At 37.4% G+C, this 22,983-nt stretch overlaps 1 long non-coding RNA gene across 1 annotated transcript in view; it reads left to right on the top strand.

Annotated features, from left to right (window-relative positions):
* The window catches only part of LOC129038743 (uncharacterized), a 231,171-nt gene extending 208,402 nt beyond the window's left edge, over window positions 1-22,769 (top strand). The window contains exon 3 of the long non-coding RNA XR_008503222.1: window positions 20,637-22,769. This is a non-coding gene — a long non-coding RNA (uncharacterized LOC129038743). The remainder of the gene's footprint in view (window positions 1-20,636) is intronic.
* Window positions 22,770-22,983: the final 214 nt, after the last annotated feature.

Here is a 22,983-nt window from a genome sequence, read left to right as displayed (position 1 = left end):
ACCCTATGCAATGTCCAATTTTCAAAGGATGCAAGCTTCTGTGTTGTTTTCTCTACCATATATTTTTCCACAAAAGTCCTACTTACTACTTTATCATGAACTGATGTATTTGGGCATAAGTCTAGACATGCTGTGATTTTAAAGAAGTAGATCATTTCCTGCCTACCCTATACTTTTGCCCTCTGGAGAGGGGATTTGGACATCTCCTGGGCCCTGAGACCCAGCTCTCTGGGTGTGTCTAGATAGAACTCCCAAATTAAAAAGATTTGGGGAAAAGATTTGGAAGGATATGAAGGAATTACAATAAGTTTGAATCATCTGCAGATGAAAATAAGACGACCATAGTAAGTCATGAAGAAAAGGGCAAGGAGGGTTGAATTAGGTTTATTCAATTGATGATCAGTTTTTATTTTTTATTAAGTAAAGCTACCACTTTAAAGGAAAGAAAAAATGTGAATGTATTTGATAAATCAGATGACTCCATAACATTCAAGTGTGAGTTGGTGGAAAAACAAACCAAGAGTGTCTGTTCATTTAGTCAATGGATTTATAAACTAAATCAGGAAGCTGTTTCCCTCAGCTTTTCTCCCATTCCCTTTCCCTCAGTAGTGAAGATATGACTCATCAGGATTGATTATACAGCTGACTAAAACAACCAGGAGAAGGCACGATGAGTGGTGAGAGGTGGGGGTAAACAACTCTCATTTAAATACTGCAGAAACATCTCCGTTTATGGTTCCTATGCAGGAGATTTCTCCCAAGCATGTTTCAGAGCTTAGAGGTGGGCGTAAGAGGCCACGTGGGATATTCTGTCAGGATGGGCAAGGCCTCAGTTGAGGGCCACAGCATCTCAACTGGATGGGCTCTGGTCACAGCACATGAGGCCAGAAATCTGAATGAAGAAAATGACAGTTGCTCTTATGGAAGGATGAGGGCACAAGGCTGGGAGGGGAATTAATGCAGTGGATGATGGCATCACTACACAGGCTGGCAGAATGGCTGAAACAAACAAGAGAAGGTTTAACAAAGATAAATACAAAAGATGCAGACAGAGTGTGAGAAAGAAAATAATAAAGTAAAATAAAAATTCTGATTGTAGGTTAGATTATTAACAAATATTCATATTCTCAAACTGTGCATGAACTTCTAAAAATGGGTTGAAGTAGTTCAACATAGAACACAAAACCTTAGAAAGTCTAGAAAATGAATCTAAATGACTCATATTTTTAAAAAACTAAGAATAATATCCTACTTTTCACTAGTCAGATGTACAAAGATAAACAAAGTTTGATAGTAGGGTGTTGGCTCTGGGGTGGGCAAAGAAACATTGGTAAATCCTATTTCTGTTGTTGTAAGTCCTTGATAGAGCAATTTGGAAATTGGTACCAAAATTTAAAATAAATATGCCCTTTAAACACAGCAATTTCTAGCTATAATTTCATATGTTCAAAGACACACACACAAAGATACACCAATTTACAATCTTTTGCAGCCTTTTTCGTTATTGCACAAACTGGACACTACTAATAGTAGTGCCAATAAGAGACTGGTTGAATAGATTGTTTTATGTAATATAATGGAAAACTTTGTAGTACATTAAAAATACATCTATATATGCTAATAGAATATGATAGAATATGAGGTAATCTCCACATGTTGTTAAATGACAAAGCAGTTTGCCATTTAACATATATATAGTCTACATATAGTTTTCTCTAATACTGAAGGAAAGATAAAGGAAATCGAGTCTTCAGGAGGTAAACAGAAATGCATTGTTGGGAAAAGAAAGGGTGTTCTAAGCATCCAGAACAAAGTGTGCAATTAACATAAGTGTAAACTAGTATGAATTTCCAGGAAATAGTGACTAGTCCACTTAAGATACATACCAAAACACCTAGTTGCTAATTTTACATTGTTTTCTCCCTCGAATTCTGGTGCATGTGCGAATGTAAATGTGTACAATATCAAAAAATAAAACAATTCCTGGTTGCCTAGAGTAACTACTAACATTGTTAGAAATGATTCAAACAAACATATTGATAGGGCCTGATCTCATAGAGAACTCCCTAGCTTTCAGTAATAGAATTCATCCACTCCTCCCAAGAGTAGAGATATGAAAGCTTTTGGTTAGAGCGTGAAATCAACTTTAACTATCTCCTATAGTAACAAGGGAATCAACGCCAACCTTATAAGTAAACAGGTACCTATGCTATTTAAATATTTGCACCAATTGTCAATGGAGACAAATATTTACCTACATTCTGGTAAATATGACAATTTAAGTTTCCTCCTTTGAAATTTTGAGCTAATTCTGGGGACATTTTTTTGTTTGTGTGTGTGTAATTTGTAGTTTTACACTATAATACTGTATTTATCCTAATTTGTAGATTCAAATTTATAATATATTTGCTTGGATGAGGTTTGTTTTAGAATCATAGTCTCAACTTCATAAGTGTTTTAGAATCATAGTCTCAACTTCATAACTGGTTAAGCTAGAAATGGTACCAGAGTTAATACTGGGTATCATACCATGAACTAAAGTGTAAAGTCGGCAAATACATTTTGTGTCCTGTTCATAAAGGATCCTATCGTAATGGGTCTTTCCTCCTGAGTCATCTTTTCATAGATTTCTTGCTGAATCCAACTCCCTGGAAGTCACCAGGGAGACCAGAGACACTTTGGTCAAAATCATTCCTAAATAGAATAAAATATGTCCTAGTAGAAAAGTTTTTATACATTTTCAGTGACGTTTCTCTAATTCATTCTTAATATTCTTGTAGCCATAAATAAAAATAATAATATGATGAATCTCATTTCCTTTTTTTTTTTTTTTTAAAGATTCTTGACTCTTGGCTGTTTTCCTCTACTTAGCATCTTGAAGCACTTACCCACCTATAGTTAGCTGCTTACTGGTGAATTTGTCACCTAATTTTTGTTCTGGCTTAGACCAGAACTCAAAGGGTTTCTGGTGGCATTATTTGTCATTATTTTAATAAACTTTTCTTTTTCTGCAATTGACTTTGAGGTCTTGGATACTCTCTCCTTTTCAGTATAATCAGTTGTGAAATACAAATGTCAGGCTAGGTTTTCTCTAACTGAGATTGGACTTCAAAACTCTATGATCTTGTAATGCTTGTTTCCCTATGTCAGCTGCTGATATTTTTGGTTACTTGGAAGTTGGTCTTCACAATCAGAGTCCCCTGCCTGTTTGGCATCAGCTGCCTGTTCATCCTGCACTCCATGAGCCTCCTCTCACACAGGAATCTCTTCGATCTCAAAGACAGCTCTGTAAGGTGCAGAGAAAAACAAATACCAGGCTATTTCCCTCTATGGTGCTCATGACAATATGAGTTGTTCAAGAGAATAAGAAAGCTTAAAAACAACTCATAGTACTATCCTTGAAGCACCTTTCACAAGTGCCAAATTAATTTCTGTCAATACAAACATGTTACTTAAAAAAACAAATTTCCCAAACATAAAAGGAATAGAATAAATGACATTTCAAAATGGCTTTGGTTATCCATTTTCATAAATATACCAGCAACCTGGGAGGAAAAATTTCTGCTTCTACCACTAACCTAAATTCTCCAGAGGTTTGAGGGAATGATTTTTATAGCAGTCCTTTCTTTATTAAGCAGTCATATTAAATTATTGCAGCATACATGTAATTTACCAATGTCTGACCTGCGTTGAAATATGCTTTTTCTTAGAAATAAGAAATGAATCATGCATGGATACACATAAATTAAATTAATTTGATAGTGAACATTAGGAAGCAAGAAATCAATAATAAAATATGACCCTAGTGCCTTCCAAGTAAAAAGTAAAGACATCTAATGTTGGAGCCTAGCAAAGCATTGAATATGCATTAAATTTAAAACCTGGGATAAATAAGAATCATAGGACTTGAGTTAAGATATATTGCTTTTTAAATGAGGTACTTCTGTAATAAGATGGTTGATTAGAAAATATTGAAGAATACTAAGCCAGAGCATGTATACATTGTCTATATTTAGAAGAGATGACTCTGAAATTGCACGTAACTCCATCTGCATACAGCAACCCTCCCGTATCTGCAGAGGCTATGTTCCAAGAACCGCAGTGGATGCCTGAAACCATGGATAATACCAAACCATACACATACAATACTATGTTTTAAATCTGATAATTGAGATGGTGACGAAGTGAGTAACAGGCAGGTAGCATGTACAGTGTGCATATGCTGGACCAAGGGATGATTTGCATCCCATGCAAGATAAAGGAGGATGGCACAAGATTTCATCATGCTACTCAGAACAGGACACAATTAAAAACTTATAAATTGTTTCTTTCTGAAATTTTTTATTTAATATTTTTGGACCATGGTTGACTGCAAGTAACTGACACTTCAGAAAGAAGAGTTGCAGATGGAGGGGGCTACTGTATGTGTTAGATACTTCACTTGAATGTGATATATGAGAATGATGGATTGCCTCTATTTAATAAAACTAAAACAAATCTTGGCCTCCAAAGGACAATAGTGTTTTGCTTTCAAACTATGGAGAAATTGTTTGAGTATTTCTACCTCTTGTTTCTGTAGATTAAGAATACAGCCTTTGGAATTATAAATATTTTGCATACTTTCTCAATAACTTTGGGAAAACTACTTGAGAAAACTCTCCAAACATCATTTCTTCATTTCTAAGCCAGGGACAATAACACCTATATCATAGATTTGTTGGAATAATAAGATAAAAAATAAAATAAAAAATATATATGTGCATGCTAAGATTTGACACCGTTATGGTTATTTATTTTTCTGGATGTCATGGGTTTTCTGTACCTGATGGACATGTATGACTCTTCTATAGGTGTCTGTGGGGTTGAAAGGAGGTCTAGCACCAGGAAGTGGATGGAACAATTCTGCACCTTCCTGCTCCTGTGTGAGGACTGGCCATATGATTTGAAGCTGCTGAAATCTGAGGTTAATTTAGCATTTTGATTGGGAAAGGGGCAAGTATTGAGAAAAAGGAAGAAAGTTTTTGCAGGGATGATAGAGATGTTAAATACTCAGCACTCCAAAAACATGGTCTCACCCCAAGCCTGACATGGCCTCAGAATCTTTCCCAACAGAGCACACCAATAATTGGAGTTGGCCCAAGTGATGAAATTTGTTTTCTGTCTGTTAAGATGATCAGTGACACTCAAAGTGTGTTGTTGGACCAGCAGCATCACCGCGATCTGGGTATTTGTTAGAGGTATAAGTTCTCAGGCCTACCCACAGACCTACTGAATCAGAATTTTGGGATGTGGGACCCAGGAGTCTGCATTTATCAAGCCTTCTAGGTGATTCTGATGCATGCCTACTTCGATGTTTGGCACATTAACAAAATAGGGATTGCTCACATAGAAAACCAGTGAAATCAACAGAATCTAATGCTTATGGAGGAGTTATTACATTCCAGGCAATGTCTGCTTTTCATATGCCTAATCCTCCCAATAATCCTTTGATTATTGAATAATCAAATAATCAGATAAATAGATGAGAAATGTGAGATAAAGAGAAGGAAAGAAGGGAAGGAGGGAGAGAGGAAGGAAGGAGAGAAAGAAAGGAATAAAAACTATATTTCAGAATTGTTATATAACATTCATGCAGCTAGTAGGAGGTAGAGTTAGAAGTCAATTCTTAATTCCCGGTTTAACTTCAAATTTCAAAGCCAAACATGTTTTCCCTTCCATTCTGCCACACTAAGCAATATAGGTAATAAACAAATGTTTCTATGGTGCCAACACAATTTAATGAATTGTTTGGGCCAGAAAAAAGTCACTGGAAAAATTAGACCTGAGTTCACTTCTCTCTTCACAGAGTAATATAATTTCTCACAAAATCATTATGAACCAAGAAGTCATCCAATTTCTAAAATCTTGGAATAACTTTATCCATCATGAAATCCAGAGAGGCTGTGGGAAGAAAAGCATATGTCAATGCAGATTTGGCTCTTAGAGCTAGAAGAGAAAATTTTGGTCAGAACATTGGGATTGATAATAAAAATTCCTAGTCACTTTTAAAATTTTTAGCAGATTATGTGTTATGTTTTCTGAAATGGCTTGCCAGATAAAGTTTCAGGAAGAGGTCTGAATAAAATGTTCTAGCAACTGTTTCTTTTTCTTCCATGTTTTCTTTCTGAATACTTCTCCTTTTTGGCCAGAAAGCATTTTTCTTGTGCCTGACAAAATAAGCAAAATGCAAACTAGACAAAGAATAATGTACCTTAAAAAATACTGTATGAATGTATTTATTTTGGCTGTTGAAGATATTTCCCTAAGATTCAAAGACTCCATAGAAGCTACTTTTATTAGAACCTCAGTGTTTGATCAGGTAGGTAAAAGATGAATGCCTTTGCACAAGAAAGCAGAACATGAAGATCACATGGACTTGTCTGGATTGGATGATTCCTGGCCACTTGTTGCTGATGGCATCATCATTGATAGTCATTGGTCTCAAATGCTGGCGTGGCCTGGGAGGCTGGTGTCTTGCCAAATGGTACATATTCCCTGTACAGGATGAAGGCTTGTTTTGGTTTTCACTTCTTGCAGTCATTTGATATACATGCAATTATTTCAGCATACAAAGGGAAAACTAAATGTCAGATGTCAGGTCAAGGATAAATAGATTGGTTCCCGACTGACTGTCATGCTATATATGTGACCTTAGTCCTAGGGTTTCTTTATCTGAACCAAGTAACTGAGAAAAAGAATCATGAATTTTCTTTGCTTAATACTAGTTTGTCAGAATCTATTGATGGATTTCTGTGTGGCGTATTGAACTTCATCCAATATTATGTGTAGAAGTTTTCTTTTCTTCTTCTTTTCTTCCCCCTTCTAGTTGTGGCTATTCAGCAGGTTATCATATTTCTATGGATTGTTTTAAAGCTTCCATACTTTTCATTCTCTGCTGAAATTTGGTCAAAGTATGAGATACAGAAAAAAAATGTATTATACGTTTATAGCCAGGGTCCCAAATTCTCAAACTTTGATGCTAGTTGTTTCTATGAAATTTTCTACAGTGAGTGAGAGAATTCCTCACTTTATAGTATTATCTCTTGTCAGTGGTTGCCCTTTTGTAGAGCTTAACAAATATTTTCAGGCAGTCTGTGTGTGTTACTGCACCTGCACAGTGCTGAAGCTGCTACAGATATGTGCGTAGTGTTTGTGAACAATCAGCAGCATTATAGGTGGCAATTCTAACAGTTCAGATAGTGAGGCAGTTCCCAAGACCAGTGGCATGGTATGCCAGTGGCAGTTGCCTCCCAGCTGGGAGAGGCTGGGGGTTTGCGCCATTTCCAAATGTAACCCTAACTCTGTCTTCAACACAGAGATTCATCACATGGATTTGAGCTATCCAAAACACTTGATTAAAAATTCAGTTGAATCCAATAAATATTTACTGAGCACTGTATTTTGCATTCAGGATAAATAAAATGCGATGGTACATCTGCCCTTAGTTTTGTGAATTGTAGTGGAGGCAAAGCAAAGTTAAAACCTATTTAATGGTCCCAGAATGACAGCCTTTCATCAGGATTCACGATGATAAACATGATAACAGTAACTAGGAGTGAAAATCACGTATTGTGAAATTGCTGTGTGCTAGATTTGATGCTTGACTCCTTATGCATATTATTTCCTTTAATCCCCCCAAGCCCTCTACATATTACTATTTATATATTAAAATTGAAGAAACTGAAGCTCATAGAAGTTAATCATGCAAACACACCCTGACCACTTGGTGTAGCTGAAACATGACCACAGGTCTGCACTCTTTCCTTTTCTATTCTGGATATTTCCAGTCTCCAAACTGGCAATTCTGGTACTGGCATTTTGATAAGGAGAGCTACCTGGAGCAAGGCTTATCTAGCTTGATTTTTACTGAAGGACAGAAAGTTAGGCACAATCAAAGCCTATGGGAAAGAGATAGTCATCAGGCAAATGACATCATTATATCATAATAATAACCACCACATCAACAGGCACATTTTATAAGGCAAATATCTAGATAGCTACCATTTTAAGCATTTTTTTTTTTTGTGAATTGACTTTTAAAAATCCCAAAACAGCCCTATTAGGCGGATAGTGTTATTATGTACATATTACAGTTGAGGAAACTGAGGCACTCAGCTACTAAATTACCCAAAGTCACCCAACTAATGTGATGACAGATCTAGAGGATACCATTCTTTTGAATTAATTCCGGATGTTGGTTTCAAGACAAATGGTTAAATAAAATACAGCAATTAGCTTTAAAAAAATTAAGCTGCCTCTGGAATGTTGCTTTGCCATGACAGGAGGAAGGAAGACAAAAAATCGTACATCACTCCTAAATTCTTCTGCCTGGATGCAATTCACATCACTTTTCCTCACTTATCATTGGCCAAAGCAAGTCATATGGTCATGTCCATCTTCAAGGGGGTGCGGAGTGCTATCCTACCATGTACCCAGAAGAGTATCTGGAAATAGTGAAAACACTATTAATAAGTCCCACAGGGGTGATATTTGAAGAGTGTTCCAGACGCAGTCAACAGCTGAGGCTTGATAAAATTCCATGAGCCTGGGAAACTACAAATATTTTGGTACTACTAAATAGTGAGTCAGGGAGTATAAGGCATCTTTGGCAATGGTAGACTAAAGTCAGGTTATAAAGGCCCTTGTGCCCACTCCTACAAACTTGGACTTTATTCTGTAAGCTATAGGGAAGCTTTGAGGACTGTAAGAAGGAGAATGATCATCAGATTTGATTTTACCCCAGGTGGCTTTGGTGCAGTGAATGAGTTTGGAGAAGTCGAGACTACAAATAAGAAACCCAATGAGAAAGTAATTAAACTTATGAGACTAAAACTATGTGGGAGATATAGAAGTAGAGCAGAGAAGATTAATAAATATCTAGGAGATACAATGCACAGAATATGTTATTTAATTGAATGTGGAGAATGAGAGCACAGAGAAAACTAGCAAAGCTCTCAGAATTAAGGTTTGTAGATGTTTATTTATAAAATGATGTAGGGAATATGGGAAGGGCAGGATTGAGTGTAAAATAAATTTTATATGTAGCCTATGGATCTCATATTATTGGAGGTGTCCAACAGATATTTGTATATGTGAGTTGAAATCTGGAGGGAAGGTCGTGGATGAAGATTTAGTTTCAAAAATCAATAGGACATGGAAAGTAGTTAAAATCCTGAAAGTGGATGACAGTCCAAAGAGAACCTTCACCATGAAAAAAAGCAATGGAAGAAGACTGGAACTAGGAAACTCAGCATTTAAGAGAGAGGCAAACTGGTAGTAGCTCATAAAAGAGATAGAGAAGGACTGGACAGAGGTAAATATAAAGAGTTGAGAAAGAGACCTCAACAAAGCTAAATACATCAATCAGATCAAGAACAATAAATAAAATCTCAAAGTGCCCTTTGGACTTGAGTATAATTGAGTCAGTGAATGCACTTTGATAGAGCATGTCAATTAATTGGAACAGAAAGTAAATTTCTGTGAGCTAAGGAGTGATTGGGTAGTGCCAGAATGAAGATGGTGAATATAGGTTATTTTGTCAAAAAGTTTAAAAAGAGGAAGCAGCAAACTAGTTTATTAATGGGGACATAAGGTCAAGAGATTTCATAAAATTAGAGATTCTTGGTCATGTTTATAAGCTATGGAGAAAGAAATGGTAATGCTGGGAATATGAGAAATGGAAGATATAAAATAAATAAATGGCATCCTTATTTCCTAAATAGTCAACAATTATAGTTTTGACTACTATGCATTTGCTATAGGAGACTAATTTTTCAAGAAAAATAAATATATTATGAAACAACAAAATCCTTATAAAAAGGGCTGAATTATTCAGGGAACTGAGCAGGAGTTTCTGAGACTGAGGGTTTTAATCATGGCCAGGTGATTATTTTACTATGCAATGTAGGGCAAATTATTTTTATTTTCACTGGCTAGGAGGCATGCAAAGTTAACTTCACTAAGCTGAACTTACCTCTCTCATTTTTCATATATGTAATGTAAGGGTGGTCTATTCCCTGAATAACTAGGATGGACAATTAGCTAGGATGTTTGTAACAAAAATATTTTGCAAATAAAAAATGCTGCACAACAATTTTTCAAAAATATGTCATTTTCAATAAAATTTCAAATTGCTTCGTGGTGTACCCTATTTAGTGCCTAAAAGCCTAGTATTAAAAAAATTAATAATGGTAGAATTTCAGAGAGTGAGGAAGCATAGGTGTTACTTGTAAAAGACTCAGATAGAGAAACCACAATGAAGAATTCCTTTGAATTTATTCCAAACACCCCAGGTTAGCAGATACCACCAGCCCTGTGAAAACTTTGAAATAACACCTTTGTAGCCATCTGGTTCAGACTTGTTTTCTGATATCTCAATCAGCAACTTATCTTTGTGAAGTGGGGCAGCTTTTTTGCTTTTGCTCAGTTTGCAACCAGGTAAGCACTTGCCATATTGAGGTCATGATACAAGATGCGATGTAGAAGAAAATTATTTTTGCTGTTCTTCTCTACTTTAGTTCCTAATTTAACAGCTATTGAGCGTTATTTATCTCTGCATGGTTGCTAGCCTGGCAAGCTTCCTCTCAAAGCTGTGGTGATATAGCCCTTCCTCTTCTTGCTACTGTAGCCTAATCTGAAACAAGAAGAATTTCAAAATTGTAGTTCTTATTTCATAGGAAATGCATTTTCAACTGACTATTGGTGGTGACTTTGAGTAGTGGGTGGAAGAAAATGATGAGGCAAAGGTGCAAGCCAATGAAAAAGAATATAGTGTCTGTTGTGGGTGTAGAAAAAGGAGAGACAGCATGACCACCAGGTATTTACCATCCCCACTCTTTAACCACACTTTGGGATGTGACATCTATCATTGGAAGCACTGATCCTGTAGCCCAATGATCACCAATTTTCTGTCATAGTTCAAGTTCTAGGAACTTCATTTTCATGTTGTGCCCTGTTTCTGAGTCAATCCTACTACTGTTAGTTAGTTGGCTGGGTCTTGAGAAGTGACAAGCATCTATCATATAAAAGGCCATGTGCTAATTATTACAAGAGAAGAAGAGATGAAAAAAACTAAGGTATCCGTTCATATGCATGAATTATTTTAATTTACTTTATTCTTTGGTTTATTTGTTGTTGTAACTTTTCAATTCACTTTCTGTGGTAGGTTTTTGTGGAGCTGACTAGCTGTCAAACAATTATTTTCAGCTGATTGGCAGAGAGAGAAAAGGGGAATTTATAAAAACCACAGGCTTTATCTTTACCAAACGAAAAATAATCTCTACATTTGAATCAGTATCCTTATTATGACATAAAAAACTCTAATAAGCTTAAAAATATTACATGAAATGCTTAGAAGACCTATTTGTTGTATTAATAATGCTTGGCCATTAAAACTTTGATACCCATTGCATATGACTAATATCATCTGATTGAAATAGGGTTTCAAAAAAAGTTCCTCACTACAGTGAACAATATAACAAGTCAACATTTAAACTATCTCAGTTGTCCCAAAATGATTTGTTTGTTTGGTTATTTGTTTGTTTATTAATGTATCTTTTAGCTGATTTTAAAAATCCAGACTCTAATCAAGGATCCCACACCTTGCGTTAGTTGTACTGTCTTTCTTAAGTTCCAAGCAGTTTCCCACCTATGTTTTGCCTTTGATTAATCTGCCATTTTTGAAGAGTTAAGGGCTTGTCTTAGAGAATTTCTCTAAATCTGTCTGATTGTGTCCCATGACTAGATTTAGGTTAAATATCTTTGGCAGAAAAACTGTACAACTGCTGTTGTGTACATTCGATTACATCACATCAGGGGCCTCTGTGTGTTTTGTGTGATGTTTGGTTACCTGGTTAAGATGGTGTCTGTCAAGTTTTATTTTTTTTCATTTTGAAGTTATACTTTTCCTTTATAATTAATAAGTAATCAATGGGATGACATTTTGATACTATGTGAATATTGTGTTCTCCAGTACACTTTCACCCAGTAGTTTTAGCGTGCACTGATGACCTTTGTCTGAACCACATTAGAGACTGCAAAATAGTCATTTCCTAATTTTATTATCCCTTTTACATTTATTTTCTGGCATTCTTGTGTAAACAAAAGACTCCTTCCTCCAATATCACTACAGGCTCAAGAATTTTAAAAAATTCAATGTGTTACAATCCATTATGTCCATTTTTTAAATTCCCAAATTATCTCATATTTGGCCTTTCATGCTTGCTGCTTTGTTCTTTTGATTGTATTTATCATTCTCTGGGCACTTCCTTAGCTTTCTGACACAGAATGTTCAGGGTTCACCTTGTACACTATCTGTCTGTAATCTGGAATTAGCCATTTCTCCAGGAAACATTGTTTGCTTTCAGTAGTGAGTAGTGAGTAGTATTTCAAAACCAAGATCTTGATATTAATATGTTCAATGCCTCAAGGTGACATTGTTTCTGGGTCCCTTCAGGAGGCAGAGAATATATACATTTTTGAAATCATGAATTCGTGCTGATGACTCCATTTCAGATCCAATACCTCTGGGTTTCTCCTTACCTTCCCCATTCCATATTTACACACTGCTTCTCCCACAGTGTGAACCCTGAATCCTGACAACACCAATGTATTTGCTTATTTGCTTTATATTATAATACACAAAATAGTTTTAATAATCAACAAACTTACTAAGTCATGTTCTTCTTTCTATCTTGAGAAAATATCTCACTAAAGGTGTACATTAAGTAAAATGTGTTCATGAGTTATTTGAATTATTCTTTTCTTTCCTGTGAGGTTGTGTTATTTTAATATACAGTTGGGTCAATTTGTTTCTGTTTGAGTTATATTTTAGCATTTGTTTTCCATCTTTGCTGTTACAATTTTATTTTTGAATACGTAAAATATTTATACATTCCCCCAAACCCTCAAAACTATTAAAAATTTGTACTTTGAGAAGCCTTATATGCCTCCCAACTTGTGTTACCACCGATTTCCTGTCCTCTGACCCCAAAGAGTGAACCATTTATATTTATTTCTGGTATATCCTTCCTATATTTTTTGACAAAATAAACAATTATATATTTATGTAAGATAGATATATACAATTGGCAACATATTCTTTTGTATCTTGCTTTTTTTCTCTCCATATTCACTCTCAGAAGTCTTATTTTTTTTTGTATAGCTCTAGTGTAAAAGGGTACTCCATTGTGTGGCTATAGTAGAACTTGTTCAATTAGCCTCCTGTAGATAGACATGGATAATTTCCATTTTTTTAAAAATGACAAACAGTGCCACAGTGAGTAAACTTTTTACCTAGAATTGTTTTCTTTTTGTATTTATAGCACTGTAACCCATTGGAAGCAAATTCCTAAAAATGGGATTTCTGGGTGGAAAGGCATTTTGATAGATATTATCAAATTTTTCTCTGTGAGTATTGTCAGATTTTTTTTGTATTACTACTAGCAATGTATGAGAAAGTCTTTTTCCATAATTTTTTCAACAGACTGTGTTACCAAGCTTCTGAATTTTAGGAATAAATTCTCAAAAAATGCTTTCAAACTAATTCTGATGTGCAGTCAGGTCGAGAACCACTAGACTAACCACACAGACAACCACTGTATCTAAGAGGATACAAAACAAAAGCCATGATTATGGTAACAAGCAACACAGAAGTAACTTAAAAGGAAGAAGGAAGAAACAGCTCATTCAATTTTTATTTTTTTCCCCAGGCTTGATATTCCCCAGAAGTAAAGATTAACACCACATGATACAACCCATGTTTACCTTAAAACGGATTACACCTGTTTGGTATCATTTTACATACCTTACTTATCGACAATGTCCAGTTTGGGTTGATGTCTGTTTAGACACCAAGTGGGAAGTACTTTCAAGGTACCTGGCATCTTAGATGATGCACAAGTTAACACTCACCCAAACATTATTGTTTAACTGAGCTGATAGAATTGAGGTACCATATTTTATAGATTCTAAGATACTGTTTTTTTTAACATCTTTAAATTAGTTTGCATCTTACAACTGACGATGTGCCATAATTGAATTGGCGTTTTGTTGTTGTTGTTGTTGTTTTTTTTTTTTTTTTTTTTTTTTTTTTGAGACAGAGTCTCGGTCTGTTGACCAGGCTGGAGTGCAGTGGCACGATCTTGGCTCCCTGCAACCTCCGCCTCCTGGGTTCAAGTGATTCCTCTGCTGCAGCCTCCCAAGTAGCTGGGACTACAGGCACGCACCACCATGCCTGGCCAATTTTTGTATTTTTGGTATAGACGGGGTTTCACCATATTGGCCAGGCTGGTCTCGAACTCCTGACCTCATGATCCAGCCGCCTCAGCCACCCAAAGTACTGGGATTACAGGTGTGAGCCACCACTCTCAGCAAATTGACAGCTTTTTAAAATCTCTTCAAGGTATATAATGTAACAGGGCATCTTGCAATCAATGGTGTATCAGATTTGATGAGATATGGTATGACTTTTTTTCTGTATTCGTTTCCTAGGCCTGCATAACAAAGTACCACAAAGTGGGTGGCTTAAAACAATGGAAATTTATTATCTCACGTTCTGGAATCTAAAAGTTCAAAATCAAGGTGTCAGCAGGTCCATACTCTCCTCTCTAATCTGTAGGATAGAATCCTCCTTTGTGTCTTTCTTGCTTTTGGTGGTTCGCAGCAATCCTTGGCAGCGAAGTTGAAGCTGCAGCACTTCAGTCTCTGCCTCCATCACCACATGGCCTTCTCCCTCAGGTGTCTGTCTTCTCCTCTCCCTATAAGGACACCAGTTATATTGGATTAAAGACCCACCCTACTATAGTATGATAGCTGATTATATCTGCAAAGACTCTATTTCCAAATAAGACCCTTCTGAGCGAGATACTGGGAATTAGGACTTCGACGTATCTTTTTGGGGAACCACAACCCAATTCATATATCTTCTTATACCTTTTTATTTTTTGCAATTACTTCTCATTTGTCTGCTCTGACTGGATTTAAATTTTTATTAACAGCACGTATTTTATATAGATTTGTTTTGCATTAGTCCACTCTTGTATTGCTATAAAGAAATACCAGAGATTGGGTAATTTATAAAGAAAAGAGGTTTAATTGGCCCATGATTCCACAGGCTATACAGGATTCATGGCAGCATCTGCTTCTGGGGAGGCCTCAGGGAGCTCTTACTTATGGCAGAAGGCAAAGTTGGAGCAGGTGTCTTTTATGGTGGGAGCAGGAGAAAGAAAGAGATGGGGGAGGTGCTACATCCTTTTAAACAACCAGATCTCATGGTAACTCACTCCCTATTACAAGAAGAGCACCAAGAAGACAGTGCTAAACCATTCATGAAGATTTCATCCCCATGATCCACTCACTCTCACCAGGCCCCAAATACAATATAGGGGATTACAATTTGACATGAGATTTGGGTGGGGACACAGATCCAAACCATACCAATTCTCCTTTCATTTCTCATTTCTCTCTCTCACTCTTCATCTCTTCTTGTTGTTCTGGAAGGTGCACATTCCTTCCTGTTCATTTTTTTTTTTTTTTTTTTTAACGGAGTCTCGCTCTGTCACCAGGCTGGAGTGCAGTGGCGCAATCTCGGTTCACTGCAACCTCCGCCTCCCGGGTTCAAGCGATTTTCCTGCCCCAGCCTCCTCCATAGCTGGGACTACAGGCGCCTGCCACCATGCCCGGCTAATTTTTGTATTTTTAATAGAGACGGGGCTTCACCGTGTTGGCCAGGATGGTCTCCATCTCCTGACTTCATGATCCACCCTCCTCAGCCTCCCAAAGTGCTGGGATTACAGCTGTGAGCCACCGCGCCCAGCCTCTTCCTGTTCATTTTTAGGCAGCTTCCAGGGCTGCTGTTGATCATGCCTGAAGCTGCTTTGAAGGCAGAAAACTAGCAGTGATATCAAGATTTGTAAGAATTCAAGTACACAGAGAAAGGCATTTCAGATGATCCGGGAAGTTGATGTGTGAGAACAAGGTGGGGAGCACTTGTCCTACAAGAGAAAAGACTTATCCTAGAGCTGCAGCCGTAAAATAATGGTGGTGACAGATAGATAAATACAACAATATGAAATATAATAGAGGATCTAGAGTCATATCACACATATAGGGAAACCTGAGATATGGTAGAGATAGCACTGAAGTTTCTAATACTTTTAATATGAGATTTTTGAAGTAAAAGGGTAATTAACTGAAAGGATCCAAGTGGCATTCTAGGTGAATTATATGCATGCTTTCCTTAGTGATCCTGAGTACCCATATGGTAAGAATGTAGGCAGAGAATAATGTGATGGTGGTAACTTTTCAATATCTCTGCCCTAAATCCTGTGACTGGTGGTGAGTACAGGCGGTCCTAGTTCCTACTGCCTGTATTCTTTTGCATCCCTAGTCCAACCTTCAGTGTTCTCCTCTTGACTCTCAAGCTGGTCTCTGCCAACTGGTTACAGGGCTTTTTGGGCTGCCTCTCTTTGCCCTAGTGTCCAGTTATTTATAAAAATAGAGTTGACAGCCGGGCGCAGTGGCTCATGCCTGTAATCCTAGCACTTTGGGAGGTCGAGGCAGATGGATCATGAGGTCAGGAGATCGAGACCATCCTGGCTAACATGGTGAAACCCCATCTCTACTAAAAATACAAAAATTTAGCTGGGCGTGGTGGTGGGCACCTGTAGTCCCAGCTACTCGGGAGGCTGAGGCAGGAGAATGGCGTGAACCTGGGAGGCGGAGTTTGCAGTGAGCTGAGATTGGCGCCACTGCACTCCAGCCTGGGTGACAGAGTGAGACTCCATCTCAAAAAGAAAAAAAAAGAGTTGACTTTCTTTACTCCTAAAATGTTCCCTGTCACAGCTATGAATACTATTACACTACTTTCTCTCAGTCAGATACTGAGCTCTTAACGTACTTATAGAACTACCTGCCCTCTATGGTCAGTTAAAGGTCCCCTTCGTGGTCCTGGAAGGGAGCCCACCCCTGCTTACAAGGTCAGTAGCCTGCCTGGCCATATCTCTCTGGACTGGCTGATCAACTGTGGCTGTCAGCTGCGCTGCCTTCTCCCCTCACCATGGTCACAGGCTTTCCTGGCCGCTCCGTGGACACTTGTTCCATGCCAGGCTGCTCCCCGATCCCTTACCATCTGTGGTGATATGAAGTCTCCCTCCTTGCTGGTTCACGACCCTTGGACAAGTAAGGTAGATTCTGAAATCATTTCATGATTTCAAATAGGAAGATAGAGTTTCCTAGAAGACCTCAACTGAAAGTTCCTAAGAAGAACCGGACTACCTTTTAATTCTACTTTAGAACTTCCCTTGAAGTATCTGACTGTTAGAAATGAGAGCCAAGCAGGTGGAAGAAAGCCCATCAGAAATTTAGAATTAATATTTTTCACCAGGAATTTTTGTTTGACAGATTTTCTCCCAGTTTTTTTGTGGTAACTACATATATCATAAAATTTACCATGTTAATCACTTTTAAGTTCAGTGGGATTATATACATTCATAATGTTGTACAAGCGTCACTGCCATCCATCTCCAGAATTGTTTTTATATTGTAAAACTCTATACTTATTACACAATATGGATGATAGATTTTCAAAGAATGCTTTGCAATAGTTGTTTTTGTTTTTGTTTTCATTGCTGCTTTTTGAAGGTACCATCACATCAGTCGCTGAAAGTATTTGGAATATGATTAGCAAGCTATTGGAAAAATACTTATGATGCTATCTAGAAAAACAAAATATCACTTACAGTATTGTTAACTGAAAATTTTACTTGAATTTAAATTTATCTTCTCCACTCACAGCTCAAAAGGAATTTCAATTCAATGTCTAACTTGAGTGCAAACTAATTGTTTTCTCAGTTGACTCAACTAAGTTTTGTGATATGAAATCTAATGTTTTGGGGAGTTCATACCTGGATAAGGAGATAAAAATATTCTTTTGTACATGGAATTCTTTAAGTATAGGACTCCCTCTCCGTGGTCAGTGGGCATAAAAAGAGAAGTAAGACATTGTTCCTGCTTATGGAGCTCAGTCTAGTGGGTGAGTCCACACATTGAGATACGCTGAGAGTAGAATTGCAAGGACAGAACTAACATGAGAGCACAAAGGAAGCAAAGCTGCCAGAGTGTGAAAAGAGGAGCATTCCTGGAGAGGGTGCCAACTGAGCCAAGCATGAGTAGGAGTTGGCCAGGTAAGCCTGAGAAGGTTGTGGAGGAGAGCCTGAGAAGACATTCCAGGTGGAGAGATGGACCAAAGACACAGCTAGAAAACAGAATTGTGTAGTGGAGACGCTGGTTAAGTTAAAGTTCAGGGCGTGGAAGAGAAAGGGAGGAAACCAGATTGGAAACCAAGCAAGACACTGAGGACTTTATCTTTCTTGTTGAGGGGCCTGAACAAAATTCTTTGAAGCAAGAAACTATAAAAAGTCTATTGAGGCCTTATCATGTGGCATTCCCTTCCCAATTGGGAGAATGACCACCAACTTCTTGTGGGTAGCACAAAGGCAGATTTTCAAGAGGTCAAGATAACCTATGGGGAAGCCGATTTAAAGGCTGTTTTATGTTGCATACCAGCTAGAAATAAACCAAATATACAAAAAAGAGTTCAGACAAGCTCTGATCACTACAGAGATTAGGACGGCCACACTTTAGTCTACTTTTGGAGTCTGGCTCCTGATAGTTAAACCTAACCAAATTCCTGAGTTGCTAAACTTTAGTTTGCATTTTTTGATTTCTTCTTACAGAAATGTCTCTAATGTTAAGTTATACCTTCACATTTGTGAGCAAGGAAGTTAAATGTAAAGTATTCAAATTACCAAAATAAAATTCAATTGTGGGTATGAAAAGGATATCTTCGGCAGATATCCACTCAGAGGGAGCATTTTTTGACAAATGCAAATACAATTGTTTGAAGAGATGATAAAGGATACTTTCATTGCAATTATGCTAAAGAAGGTATCAGAAAGAAAACATGACCTGAAACGTGTTAAATAATTTTGCAGGTACTTTCACTTCTAAGTGAACATCAGTAAGGACAGACTTACAGGAATGATTGAAATCAATCTGGTTTTGAGTTGAAAATGTAGTTTGGTTAGAATCAATTTTAAAAAAATCTTCCTTGTCCCATATGGTTCAAATAATGAGGAAGCTAAAAAGCTTTAAGTTTTCCACAATGGAGAGGTCAATAAGAACTATGAACCCCTGTTTGCAAGCAAAAGAAAATTCAACTCTGGCTGACTTACAAACTAAAGGAAATGTATTGACTAATATGATTGAAAAATATAGAGAGAGGGTAGACTTCAGGCATAATTTAACTTGGATATTCATGATGTAAGAGCTGTGGGAGGTACAAAGAGGAGCTGGTACCATTCCTTCTGAAACTATTCCAAACAATAGAAAAAGAGGGACTTCTCCCTATCTCATTTTATGAGGCCAGCATCATCCTGATACCAAAACCTGGCAGTGACACAACAAAAAATTTCAGGCCAATATCCTTGATGAAAATCGATGCAAAAATCCTCAATGAAATACTGGCAAGCCGAATCCAGCAGCACATCAAAAAGCTTATCCACCACAATCAAGTTGGCTTCATTCCTGTGATGTAAGGCTGGTTCAACATACGCAAATCAATAAACGTAATCCATCACATAAACAGAACCAATGACAAAAACCACGTGATTATCTTAACAGATGCAGAAAAGGTCTTCAATAAAATTCAACACCCCTTCATGCTAAAAACTCTCAATCAACTAGGTATTGACGAAATGTATCCCAAAATAATAGCTATTTATGACAAACCCACAGCTAATATCATACTGAATGGGAAAAACCTGGAAGCATTCACTTTGAAAACTGACACAAGACAAGAATGTCCTCTCTCACCACTCCTATTCAATATAGTGTTGGAAGATCTGGCCAGGGCAAGCAGGCAAGAGAAAGAAATAAATGGTATTCAAATAGGAAGAGAGGAAGTCAAATTGTCTCTGTTTGCAGATGACATGATTGGATATTTAGAAAACCCCATCGTCTTAGCCCAAAATCTCCTTAAGCTGATAAGCAACTTCAGCAAAGTCTCAGGATACAAAAAGTATAATAATAAAAATAAGAGCTGTGGATAATTTCTTCATTTTGTTGCCCGTTAGACACTGGGCCTATTCTTAGTCTGGCTTCCCTGATGGTAAATGCTAGAATCTCTCAGGACCATAAGCTCCCTTGTTCACTTGGGGAAGGAAGAAAGAATTTCTTGAACAGTCATAGATCAAATGTTCTGAAGTTCACTCCCATCAGGCTATTGCCAGACACATGCCTGCCCTTGAATCATTGGCTTTTACCAGGGGATAGTCAGGATGCTGAGTGGTTTGGACTAGGTTCTGCACCCATCACCAAACCAATAACTCTGGCAAGGGGAATAGAATTACTTCAATTGGCTCAGATAGATCAGAGTCCAGTAGAACAAAACCCTGTGCACTAATAGGTCTGTGTCACTCAAAAAGGCATTTTATTTTTCTAGTTCACAAAGAGGTACCTATGAATTAGCAGCAGCCGTGACCTTGGAGTTTGGGAATCAATCTCATTGGTTTTTGTATTTCTTCTATTTTCACTGTCAGATCCAGAATTCACCCTGCTGTTTCTCCATGAATCTGACCTGCATCAACTGCCTCTCTTATTCTGGGATTCCAGTTGTGGAGCTCAAGGACAAGTCCGTTCTGGGCTGACTGTATCCAACTTCTTTAGTCCAACTATATCCCCACTGGAAGCCAGGCTCTTGCCAGCAGCTTTCACCACATGCCTCTTTCTATGTTTGTTATCTGTCTCTAGGTTCTGGTAACTACTTCCTTCCCTTGCCCCTTCTGGCCTAGGGTACCACAAATCCCTCCTCCCAATCCAACTGTCACTAGCCTCAGAGTACTTGTAGCTTCCTCACCTTACCTTCACCCTAATAAATAGTCCCCTACTATCTCTCTTCAAAGCACCCAATTTGAGTGTGCCATCTGTTTCTTGCCAGGATCCTGGTTGATACATCAACCAAGCTGCACAGATGGAGGAGCACTGTGCTGAACTTTAGGAATGAAGCCACAGGGCCCTCACTGCCCCCATAGTCACTTTGGTCATCTTCTGCTTCCCTGAAAGACTAAATTCAGTTAGTTCAGGTACATACATATCCGGACATGTCAGGGAAAACTCCGTTTTGTAAGGATCTCTGCTTAAAATGCCAAAGGTTTGAAAGTTGGCAAACACTTGAGAAAAGCACAGTTCTCCATCTTACTCTTCCTCTAAACTTGGAGATAAATGCATTTTTAAAATTTTGCATATTAGAATGCTAAAGTGTACAAGATCATTCTGGTGAGACACCACAAACAATATTTTATGAGGCCAAAATAAGAAAGAAGGAAATGAAAGAGCTCAGGAATCTCAGGAAGAGCTCATCGAACACTTTGCCTTTATCTCAGACCATTTTATCCACAGCCCTGTTAATCAGGATTGGATATACCTCCATGAGGGAGTCTTAAACGAAGGGAAGGAGATGCCACAACTAAGAAAAATAATGCAATAGAAGTTTGTCTTAATGCCTGTTCTGTGATGTACAACTTTCATAAGCCAAAATTTTAACCTTATGAACAATCAGTTCTGTGCTGCCCTTAGCAGAGAACCATAAATTAAAGATAAGCAATGGTTCAGACTTTCCAGGGCCTTGACTCAGGAGTAACTCTGAAATCCCAACCAAATATGTATTTGGTTAAGCAATTTGGCACATTTTTCTATTTTGAGGCATTAAACTATAATTACAAGTCACTTTTATTTCACTCCAAATAAATGTCCCTAAAGTAGATAGAACTAGAGAAGGTTTCCTTTTTTAAAAAAAAAAGGAAACAGGAAAACAACAAACAAAACCTAAAGGAACAAAAGCAAAACAAAACTTAGTCAAGCTAACAAATTGCATGTATGGTGTGTTTTATAATTTGATCAGCATAAAAAATTGAGTGTGCTAGTGCCTCAGGAGGACTCAGAGGACTCAAATACTCAATAGGTTATCTGGAGGAATTTCTCATTGGAGAAAAAAATTAAAGTTCTCTTGAACAACCCACATAATCAAGATAGTAATAATTTAACCTCAAGTTTTTCCTTGATTAAAAAATCCCTTTGCTATTCTGCTGTAGTGTTTGTAACAGATGGTTCAACAAGACTGGTGTTTTCTTCGTTGGAAAAGTAAGCTGATATGAGGGGTGGGGAGAGGAAGGGCAGAAATTTATTAACAATCAGCAAGTAAAGAAAAACAGCCTGCAAATTGTAATGAAAGGAAGAAAGGACAGGAAAGGAAAGGTAGGGCTGGTGGAGAGAGACTGTTCTGCCTGCTTACTGCACAGGCCAAGAACAAACTCACGATAAATACTCCAGGTCCTCAAGAAAAAGGTTTCTGTGCTGAATTATGGTAGTCTACCTGAAATTGGGATGATGAATTAGAAAACCTCTCTCATCGCTTCAAGTCTTGTGATTTATTCATTCAGTGCCATTTATTGCATAACTATCTATTTTCTAAAGGGGGATAAGTACAAGAATAAAATGTGATTTCTTCTTTCAGAGATCCCAAAACATAGAAAGCTATTCATATACTGCTTAGATAAACAAAGATTATCTTCTTTTTCTACATTCTATATAATGTTCCTTAAACTCAAGTTCTCTTCTCCCCATCTCTACCTTACCCCTCTGGGTAGCAAGGAAAAATAAAAATAATGTCATTCAATGGTTTCTTTGCCTCCTCTGATTTAAACAGTCTATTTTGATTTCAGATTTCTCTTTGAGGTAAATATTCTGGGAATTCTAAATTTAAGTCCTTATTATAGTGACTTCTTCCTTTCAATTCTTACTTCTTTCCAACGTGGTGTCTGTCGTAGTGATCCTCTTGATGCTGGGAGGAGGAAGAGTCACCTGGTCTCCTGTGGTCTTTCACTGGTT

The sequence above is a fragment of the Pongo pygmaeus genome, chromosome 5 (genome assembly GCF_028885625.2).
Source record: "Pongo pygmaeus isolate AG05252 chromosome 5, NHGRI_mPonPyg2-v2.0_pri, whole genome shotgun sequence".
In the NCBI taxonomy this organism is placed as follows: domain Eukaryota; kingdom Metazoa; phylum Chordata; class Mammalia; order Primates; family Hominidae; genus Pongo; species Pongo pygmaeus.
The sequence above is the reverse complement of the archived record's forward strand: the minus strand, read 5'-3'. Positions and strand labels throughout refer to the sequence as shown.